Below are 11342 nucleotides of genomic sequence, written 5' to 3' on the forward strand. Positions count from 1 at the left end.
CACCAGACTAGCTTCATGAAATAGGGAATTCTCTCTCCACCGCTCCTTTTCCCAAACTCCATAGCTTGGCAGTTTTCAAAATGTGCCAGAGTCCAAGAGTCCTCAGGGTGCTTGTTAAATGCCAGCCCCTCCTTGCAGTTCTGGAGGGAATCTGGGGACATTCAAAATTTTATCAAGTGTCAACCAGGTGATGCTTGTCACCTATTTGGAGAAATACTAACCCACATGATAAAGTCCATAAAACCTTGGCAAATTGCACAAATATGGCGTGGCCAATGAACCCCATGCTTTCCCTCCAGCTTCCGGCCCCGCCCTCCAGCAGTGGGGTGCTACTATAGCCTATCTCTCACTCTCTCTCTTATCTCGTAAACACTTGATTAACTCCGTATTCTTCATTTTTCAGTTCTAGCCTTCTTTTTTCCGTGAGGGCCTCCCACCTCCCCAGTCCCTGTGGACACTCTTTACGCTTCTGCTGCACACCATATGGCTCCACCGAAACACTCGTTTCAAGTTTGTTTTGCAAGGGGAAGTTCCCAGGTATTAAACCCAAGCCACAGCAGTGTCAACACTGGATCTTTAAACCTGCTAGGCCATCAGGGAACTCCCCATTTCAGTTTCATATTTGCTTATTTGCATGTTTGTCTCCCCGCAATAGGTGCTCCAGAGAGAGGAATGTGTCCTTTCATCCTCATAACCCTGGCTCCTCGAACAGAACCAGGCTCAATGCAAGGACCCAAAAGCTAAGTTTGCTGAGTAAATCACTTAGTGTTTTATTATGGGCAGGACAAGGGAATTCAACAGAATTGTATATTCCTTAACGACTGCTATGAAAAACTGGGGGGGGGAGGGGAGATGAGCATCAAGGGCGAGTGCGTGCGCATGCGCGCGCTTGCGCACATACATGCACACGCTCGCACTGGCCTCCAAAGAGAAGACGAATGCCCCCCAACGTGGAAACTGAGGCATAGTCTATTGTGGCCAATAATAGTAAAGATTAACCACAAGTTGCTCCGTCTCCGGCTCTGATCCAAATAAGAGAGGACTCGATCAGAACTGGTAAAACAGCTGCACGGTTTCTGGCAGTGAGGCTGGAGGACATGGAGGCTTCTACCTAAGACATGATGGCTGGGCTTCTGAACATCTTCCCCGGACCGGGGCCCTTGGGACGAACCATCTCCTGCCCCCCAGGTCTGCTTCCACAGAGAAGCGGAGGAAGCCTGCTTCCAGGGACCAGGCTGCTCGGAGGGAGGGCGGTGCGAAGACCCTTCCCCCATCCCACCAGCAGAGAAAGCGGCTCCTGTCTCTGCGGGGCCGGAAGGAAGCGTGGAGCGAGTGGAGCGACAGTTCCCGCCCCCGTGGAAAGTGGGCGGTGGGGGACACACTCCCCTCCCAGACCCCCGGCAAGGCAGTGCTTCCGGAAGGGCTCTTATTGGCAGAGCCTGGTTTAAGGACGTGAGAAGCAGTTTTTTCCACAGTTGGAAGGAAACATGGAAAAGTTCGCATCACGGGAATCTGCGGAGGGCGGAGAGGATGGAATCGGAGGTTCAAATATTCCCCACCTTGGAGTTCCCCTTGTGTTGCAGCAGAAAGGATTCCAACTAGTATCCGTAAGGAGGCGGGTTCGATCCCTGGCCCCGCTCCTGCGTCGCCGCCGTGAGCTGGGGTGTAGGCCGGCACCTGCAGCTCCCATTCAACCCCTGACCTGGAACTTCTGTATGCCACAGGTGCGGCCCTAAAAATGGGGGGGAAAATACTCCCCACTTCAGTAAAAATGTGAGAAGGCTGTAGAGTTAGTTTCTCCAGGCCGCCCACCAGCCCCCCATCAAGTGGGGGCGGCTATTAATCGGTCACGACTTTGGTGAAGTGAGATGAGGGTAGCCAGGCTAGGGGGACTAAAAATCACCTATTATCATGGGTAACGGGCAACCAGTGTCACCCTCAAGAGATGGGGGACTGGGGAATCCACCCTCTGCCACTCTGGTGGCTAGCCCTCCCTCAGCGACTTCCCTCCCCGCTTTCCTGCCAAGTCTGCCCTCCTCACCAACCTCCCCCAGCATCAGCTCTGTCCCAGGCCCCAGAGAGACAAAATTTATGTTTCCTGGTCCCTCATACGCTACTGCAGTTAACACTTAAAGACTTTCCCACACTAACTGCAGTCTCTGTGCCCTTAAGCATAAGCCCTGCCTCTGATGCTACCACTGTCTCTGGTTATGAGGTCCTACGGATTCAAGAATCCCAGAAATGAACCCCTTTTTATCAGATGGAGTTCATAATTCAGGAGAGAAAAATCTCCCAGGGCACAACCAAACCTCCACCCCAGAGCCCTTCTTAAAAATCAGATGTTGCTGGTAAATTCTTTAGCTGTATTCCCTACAACCACACTTTATTTTATTTTATTTTTTTAGGGCTGTACCTGTGGCATATGGAAGTTACCAGGCTAGGAGTCGAATCAGAGCTACAGCTGCTGACTATGCCACAGCCACAGCAACACGGGATTGGAGCCACGTCTGCAGCCTATGCTGCAGCTCACAGCAAGGCTGTATCTTTAACCCACTGAGTGAGGCCAGGGATCAAACCTGAGTCCTCATGGATGCTGGTCGGGTTCTTCACCAGCTGAGCCACAATGGGGACTCCCTACAACCGCACTTTCTGCCATGTGTTACACACCAGCAATATTTTAATCTGGGCAAGGTCTGCCCAATCCCTAGAGACATCCTACAGATGGGGCCACGGGTTCTCAAGGGAAATATTTAGCCAAGATCCCACTGCAAGAGAGAGGCTAAGAAAGTGGCTTCCTAGGAATTTTTTTCTCACCTGCTGAGACTAGAGTAGAGAAGGTGAGCCTCTGGCCCCCAGCTAGTGCAAGTATGTCCAGCCACTCAAAGTTCTGGCTCGGTCCTAGACTCTGCATACTACTCATAAGCACCATTGTGGGGCACCAGGCACTGTGTGAAGCCCTTGATAGATATTACCTTACTTAATCCTCTTAACTGCCCAAGCTGTGCAACATGAGGGAAGCTGCTTAACAACTCTGTGTCTCAACTTCTCCATCCGAAAAAGGGGATTCCAAAAGCCACTCACCTCTAGAGTTGCTGTGACAGTCTCGTGAATGAACACATTTAAAGCACTTAGAACAGTACCTGGCACAGAGAAAGTGCTATCTGATTAAATATTTGCAGTGCGAATAATGGGACAAGGACAGTGCTGGACCAGGAACATGGAGGAGGAGGGATCCCTACCTGAGTCTTAGTGGGCAAGAGAAAACTTCCTAGGAGGCCTTCTGCACGATGAAGAGCTAAGTCACGTTCACACTAAGGAACTAGGGGTGGAACATTTGCCCTAGTGCCCTCCAACACTCAGACACAAAATGCAGCTTCAGATAAGAGTAAATACCCGCCCCCCTAATATGCAAAGGTGAATTTACTAGTCCTTGTTTACAAGCCTACTCACGCTGCAAAACTCATGTTCCCCCATCCGACCAACCCTGAGAACAATGCCAAAAGTTTCCTGTAATGAAAGGGCCTAAAAATACTTTTTGATGATGGAGAGAGTGGAAGTTGAGCAACACTGCCCGAGTGAAATAAGGAAATGATACCAAATGGCCCCCCACGCGACAAGCAAGCAGCCCACCTGGCCTTTGATCTCTCAGTCTTTTGCCCCAAGACTTGGTGTGTCTTGTTTTGTCCCAAGAGGCTGTGCAGTGTCTTGGTGTTTGCACAGTCCAGCTAATTTTCTAGAGAAAAAAGTTAGCCAACCATGACTAATGCTGAATTATAGCATTAGTCGGTTGCCAGCAAATTGAACACTGAAATGATATAAATTTCCTTTCTTCGCAACACTTTGAAGAGCTTTAAGAGCTGGAAATTTGTAATGAGGTCCTGCTGTACAGCAACAGGTAATTATATCCAATCACTTGCGATAGAACATGGTGGAAGATAATATGAGAAAAAGAATGTTTATATATATGTATATATATGTATGTATGACTGGGTCACTTTGCTGTACAGCAGAAATTGACACAACGGTGTAAACCAGCTAAACTTTAAAAAAAAAGAGAACTTAGAATTTGTCCAGTGCTTTGGGGATTCAACAACCACTTCCATATTTATTACCAAATTATTGTTTTACTCAGATTTTATACACCATCATATTTCTGCCATATATATATATTATTTCCTCTTCCTCCTATCCCGCTATTCCCACCACTACTGCCCCCTTTTGCAGATGAAGAGACCGAGGGCCAGAAAAGGGAGCTGCTTGTCTGAGATCATGCTCCTGGCAGACGGCAGACGGCAGACTTCGGATGGTGCACCAGCCCCTGCGGCCGCTCCTCCCACCCGATGCCCTGGAATTCCATTTTACTCTGTTTGGGGCACCCTCGTTGTTATAAATCTTCTCTGTTTATTGTGGCCGAGCTCCAAAAGAGGCCTCAGCCTGCCCAAGAGGAACCTTCTCTTTCTCTTTGCAAGTAAGTTTTTCCTCTTCTCTTGTCTGGAAAAGGTGGTGCGGTGGCCAATTCAGTGAGCAATTCCGTGATTTAGGAACAAATATGTGGTACAGCTGAGTCTCTCCAGATGTTGAGCTGAACAAGGCACAACTGGACTTTGGGAGGTCTGACACCCCTTTAGACCAGAGGAGAAAGGGAGCCCCAAGAGCTCTTGGGGGAACAGTGATAATATTCCTATTCAAGAATGCGTGCTATGTGCAGGACTCAGGATGCCTAGCTGGTAAAATATGTGATTATAAGATAAAATATAACAATTTTCTTCCCTGCGATTTCCACCCTTGCACTGTTGAACTCAGGAGTGGCCATATGACTTGCGTTGGCCAATGAAAAGTATACAGAGGGGACGCCTTTATTCCAGCCTGTGTTGGGGCTTCTCTTTTCCATGTGCCACACAGACTGGCAATGTTCCAGAGAAAGGCTGCCCTCAGTCCCGAGATGGCTGAAGAAGCCAAGCCTCAGCCAGTCCATAATGGCCACGCAGTGTGAGCAAGGACTGTTTCTGCTGTGTTTTCAGAACCACTGACGTTCTCAGATTTGTTGTTTCAGGAGCGGGACCTAGACTCTCCCACCTGGTAAACTTGCATTTGATACCATAACTAGTCCCTGATTGAGCCCAAATAGTTCTTCTCCAGCACTGAGTGAATGCTTAGCAAGCATTAATAACTATGCTAAGTACTTTATATATTATTTAAATTTATGTAATTAATCTTCACAGTGATGCCATAACTCATAGGTGTAGTAGCTCTTTTTTTTTTTTAAATATGGGATGCTTTACAAATTTGCATGTCATCCTTGCACAGGGGCCATGCCAATCTTCTCTGTATCGTTCCAGTTTTAGTATATGTGCTGCTGAAGCGAGCACTTGTATGTGTAGTTCTTATCCCAACACTTCAGTCAAGGACATTTCGGCTCACACAGCTTCTAAGGAGCAGATTTAGGACTTGAACCCAGATGGCTCTGAATTCATACCCCAATTTCATAATAACTAATTCATGCTGTACCCTTGTTCACGTCTTCAGGACACAGGGCTTGAGATGTTGAAAAGAGTAGAATGAATTTGCCATCCACTGCCAGACCATCAGATGGTACTCATGCACTTATAAAGTCAAGAGAATAGTATGACCTGCCCCGACTTAAGAACAATTGCCTAAGGGATACCCTGTGTGTGGACAGAGGAGGTGAAAGTATTTGGTGCTTCCTTGACACTCCTCCCTTCTTGCTTAACTCCCTCCTCAGTTCAGAAATCCTGCTCAGCCACCAGCCCAGAGTTCCTCCCTCCTCTCTTGTTAGTGCAGAAATGAAGATAACGATAGACCAACAGTAGTATGGGGAACAGAAACAACAAAGACTTTGTTGTCTTTTTAATGATTTTATTATAGTTGATTTACAGTGCTCAATTTCTGCTGTACAGCACAGTGATGCATTTATATGCATTCTTTTTCTCACATTATTCTCCATTATGTTCCATCACAAGTGATTAGATACGGTTCCTTGTGCAATACAGCAGGATCTCATTGCTTATCGACTCCAAATGCAATAGTTTGCAGCTACTAACCCCAAACTCCCAGTCCATCCCACTCCCTCCCCCTGGCAACCACAAGTCTGTTCTCCATAACCATGAGTTTGTTTCTTTTCTGTAGATAGGTTCATTTGTCCTATATATTAGATTCCAAATATGTGATATCATATCATATTTGTCTTTCTCTTTCTGACTTACTTCACTTAGCATGAGTCTCTAGTTACAACCTTGTTACTGAAAATGGCACTATTTTGTTCTTTTTTATGGCTGTGTAGTATTCCATTGTGTATATCATCACATCTTCTTAATCCATTCATCTGTTGATGGACATTTAGGTTGTTTCTATGTGGCTATTTTGAATAGTACTGCAGTGAACATATGGGTGCATGTATCTTTTTCAGTGAAAGTTTTGTCTGGATAACAAAGACTTTGGAATGAAACAGATCTGAGTTCAAGTTCTGATTTTGCTATTTACCACATTTGGGACCTTGAGCAAATTGCCTAGATAAGTCTGCACCTGTAATATGGAATGAATAAGATAATTATGCCCACTTCACTGGGCTATAAGGAGGAGAAAATGGGATTGTTGGACAAGTACCTTGAGCAGGGCCTGGCATATAATTCCCTTAAGAATTTACCCCCAAATACTGTGTGGACCCTCTGCTTTCCTGTCTGCCCTTGCCCTTTGCCCCTAAATCCTCCCCCATTCCTTCCATGCTGAATCCAAAGGAACTACTAGATAGATGTGTTTCCTGATCTGATTAGGACCTGAACACACAACTTTGCCCTGAAATGGAGATTGGATGTCTTGAAAACTGGGCTGGGCTTGAAGAACATTAAGAGTTAAACGACAGTTGGGTTTTAGAAACTTTATTTTATTTTTTTGAAATATCATTTACAGGGGGAAATGCAAACCATGTTCCAAATACTCAATTCCCAGCAAACATATGGATCATAATCTTTTAGAAGTGAGAGAGAAATATATGTGCCCATCTGTAATTATACCAATCATTTCCTTATATGTATTTTTTCCAGTCATTAAGCAAAAATTATATAGTTTGACCATTTTCAACTAAATCCTTCAGTTACTGAAGTATTTTTTTTAAGTGACCAATAAAATACCTTTCCCATCTTTTCCTCGGCCCTTCAGCCTTCAAGCTGAAGTATGAAGCAAGGGACCCAAAAGTCAATCAGAGGCCATGCCCTCTGAGATACTGAGCCCCTCACCTTTTTCCCAAAAGTAAGGAATATTTTTCAAACATGTAACTCCTTCCATAGTGAAGGTTGAAGGTTGGGGTGAGAAACCTCAAAGTTTCTTCAATGAAGGTGCAGAGGAAAGATGTTCCACTTGACCTTTGGCAACTGACATTTTCTCTCCATTCACAAAATTGACCAAGTTGAGAAGACAGCATGGTGTGTATTTCTTCACCATGTGATTCATATAAATCAGTTTCTCTCTTGGACACAAACCAATATTACTAAGAGGCCAAGAAGGGCAGAGCCTGAGCCTAAGGACTCAGACAGACCTGATTTCAAATCCTGTCTCTGATGTGAACAACTTCTGTAACACAGGGAGGAAGCTTAGCCCCATAGCCTGCAGTTCCTCAACCATAAAATGGGAATAATAATTCCTACTTCACAAAGCATTGTGAGAATTAAAGGTATTTGGACGAACCAGCTGGTCCACAGTAAGTTTTCAAGGAATGACTACTGTCGTCTTTAATGGAATCTAAGTCCAGGTACAGTCTGGTGTTATGAATATCAGCTGAGAAAAAAATTACATTTCAAAAATTCATCAGATGGAGTTTCAAGCATCAGGCTAAGGATTTATCCAGTTTCTTTTACCTCCCCACATTTCAGATTTATTCAGAAAAATATGGAGCTGGAAGTTCTGGTTAAAACTAAATCTCTCAAGAGTTCCCTTGTGGCACAGAGTATTAAGGATCCAGTATTGTCACTGAAGTGTCTTGGGTCACTGCTCTGGCACAAGTTCTATCCCTGGCCTAGGAACTTCCATGTGTTGTGGAGGCAGCCAAAAAAAAAAAAAAAAAAAAAAAAAAACCACCAAAACCCCCCCCAAAAAAACAGAAAAAACAAAGCAGACACCTAAATCTTCCTATAGATTAATTTTATTACTTTAATAAGCTTATTTACTTTTTAAGGAGAAATGAAAAGATTTTAAAATTCATTATGCTTTAGAGAATACGTGGAGACCAATATAAAGTGGAATGGATTGCACAAAGGGGCCATAGAGGTCTGCAAGCCCTATATGCATATTTCATTGTAATATGATTTTGTTCCACCTCCCATCACAAAATAGACTTTATTTCTTGGCTTCTTTTTTTAATAGTTTTATTAAGATAAAATTCACACCTCACTATTCACCCATTTAAACTACGCACAATTCAGTGGTTTTTCATATGCTCGCAGAGTTGTGCAATCATCACCACCAATTCTTTTTTTTTTTTTTTAGGGCCACACCTACAGCACATGGAAGTTCCCAGGGTAGGGGTTGAATCTGAGCCATAGCCACTGGGCTACACCACAGCCAGAGCAACTAAGAATCTGAGCCACATCTGTAACCCTCTCCACAGCTCAGAGCAATGCCAGATCGTTAACCCACTTAGTAAGGCCAGGGATAGAACCCACTTAGTAAGGTCATGGGTACTAGTGGGTTCTTAACCTGCTGAGCCTCAATGGGAATTCCTATTTCTTGATTTCTTGACTCTAGGCTTGGCTGTGTGGTTCACTTTGATCAATAGGTCAAGGGCAAATGTGATACAGACAGAAGCACACTGAGGTCTGCCCTCTCTTGCTTTCCTGAGACCACCAGGTAAAGAAGCTCAGGGTAACCTACTAGAGGATAAGTCTCATGGAGTAGCAGTAGGCTTTCTGTGCCCATAAAAAACACTAACTTCCAATTATGTGAGTGAAACCATTCTGGACCATCCAACCTCAGTTAAGCTACCAGATACCTGAAGCCACAAGACTGACCCCAAGTGAAACCAACAGATGAACCACCCAGCTGAGCCCAGCTGAAATTGCTGACCCACAGAATCTTGAGCAGGGAAAATGGTTGTGGTTTTCAATAGTTTTTGGACTGTTTGTTATGCATAAAGGATAAGTCACACACCAAGTTTTTCAGAGGCACTTCTGTGGGTGGCTGCTGGGTTCCCAGTAAGTCCGCAACCTCTAGGCACTGTCCTCTAAGTCATAGCTGCCCTGCTCCCTTGGTTATAGTTTCTTGATCAAGAGTGAACCCTGTCTGAGGCTGGACCAATCACATTCCCTGTCACCTCACATCTGCGCTTTAGATGGCTGGCCCAACGAATGTCATTGCTGAGGGCCCAGGGTTGCCTTGGTTCTATTCTTTCCAATGCCTGGTTGCTCCAGTTCCTTAGATTTGATGAGCTTCCCTGATATGCTTCAAATAAAGTCCATTTCTCCTTGACACAACTGGCTTTGATTTCTGTGGCTTGTTCCCTCCCCACCCACACACGTTTTTAAAATTTTTTATTGAAGTATAGTTGATGTACAATATTATATTAGTTTCAGGTGGATAGCATAGTGATTCAGTATTTTTACAGATTATAATCCATTAAAATTATCACAAGACAATGGGTCTAATTCCCATGCTATACAATATATCCTTCCTGTTTGTCTCTTTTATACATAGTAACTTGTATCTCTTAATCCCAGAACCTCCCAAATTCTTAGTGAGTAAAAGTCCCCTTTGAAGAGTTGGTCCCTCCAGGTGCCCGAGGAAAGGGTAGTCGGTGAGTGTGTTTGACTGTTCCTTGTGCACACAACACTGTGCGGGCCTCTGCAGAGGAGGAAGGAGTGAGGAGAAGGCGCCAACCTCTCCCTCATGGAGTCTCCAATGTAAGAGATCTCCTGGCTCAATTTTCTGCCTGCTTTCCCCTTGGTTTGTAGGCTAGCAACGGATGAGAGTTATGCCAAGTCAGTAAATTTCGAATTATTCCTAATTAATTTGAATTCGAAGACCATGTGTCATCCTTGGCTTTCCCAGGAAAACCCACAAGCTGATCTGATTCTCCACTCCTTGCCTAAGACCATTCATATCCGTGAAAGATGCGGAACTAAAAGTCACTTCTCTTTCGGAGGATCCCACAGCCCAAAAAGGATTGAATGCATTTCCTTGTGACTTTTAAGAAGATTTATTTATACTTTCTCTCTCTGTCTCTCAGGCTCTCTCTCTTTAAATGTAACCCCTTTTAGAATTTAGGTAGTTTTGAGAAACAGCATTCACCCAAATGGTCTTGGCTTTCACTTTCACTTTCGCTTTTACTTGGGTGGGGGAGGCGGGTTAGAGGAGGCAGGAGAGTGAATGTCTTTGTTAGAAGGATTGTGAGACCCTGAGGGAAATTTCCTGGAAAAGCAGAGGGAGAGGGGAGCGGGAGCGGGGGTGAGGGTAGAGGCACTCACATGCCAGGTACTTTTCTATACAGGATTCAAACCGATGATGCAGGCACAGGTGTTCTAGGAAACAGAGGCTTAGAGAGATGAAGGTGGTTGCCCAAGGTCACAAGAGCCTTAATTCCAGGCCAGGCTTGTGGTCAGTCAAGTTCCTGCTTTTTCCACTGTGTGTCCTGCCTTTTCAAGAAGGAAGCAATGGCAGCTGAACCGAGGGGTTGGGATGGGTGGTATCACCAGCCTTATTGACAGTCATTAGAGATGATAACTCCAGGGTCTCCCCTGGCTACCAAGATGCGTCTACTTCAGTACTTCCTCAAAAGCAAATTTATTTTACAGTTGTCTCTGTGAAATCAGTAAGTGGATAGCAGGGAATGTTCCACATAAAAGAGAGAGTCCCTCGGTAAATAAGATTTGAACTCCTTTTTTAAAAAAACATTTGGACACCTCTGAATCTTTAGTAAATTTAAAGTGAGTCTCTGGAGTTCCTGCTGTGGCACAGTGGGTTTAGGAGCTGGTATTGTCTCTGTGGAGGCACAGGTTTGATCCCCAGTCCAGCGCAGTGGGTTAAGGGGCCGGCATTGGTGCAAATATGGCGTAGCTCACAGCTGAGGCTCAGATTCAGTCCCTGGCCCTGGATCTTCTATGTGCCATGGGTGCAGCTGAATTAGGTAGGTAGATAGATAGATAAATAGACAGACAGACAGATAGATAGGAGATAGGTAGAGAGAAGAGAGATGATAGATAGATAGATAGATAGATAGACAGACAGACAGACAGACAGAAGATAGATAGAAAGAATGACTCTCCAAAGGGAAGGTAGAGTGAGATATTAGTTATGGTCCACCTTAGGCTGCCATAACAAAGGGACTCTAAAATATA

The 11342-nt window shown here is 44.9% G+C and overlaps 1 non-coding gene across 1 annotated transcript; it reads right to left on the bottom strand.

The window, feature by feature from the left end:
- Positions 1–5262: 5262 nt before the first annotated feature.
- Positions 5263–5369, bottom strand: LOC146400358 (U6 spliceosomal RNA). The gene has a single exon (XR_014813901.1). It is a non-coding gene; the product is annotated as a U6 spliceosomal RNA (small nuclear RNA).
- Positions 5370–11342: the final 5973 nt, after the last annotated feature.

The sequence above is a fragment of the Sus scrofa genome, chromosome 8 (assembly GCF_054392235.1).
Source record: "Sus scrofa isolate SSC_HxYL_T2T_F1_AM1 chromosome 8, Sscrofa_HxYL_maternal_Yorkshire_Landrace_v2.0, whole genome shotgun sequence".
NCBI classification, from domain to species: Eukaryota; Metazoa; Chordata; class Mammalia; order Artiodactyla; family Suidae; genus Sus; species Sus scrofa.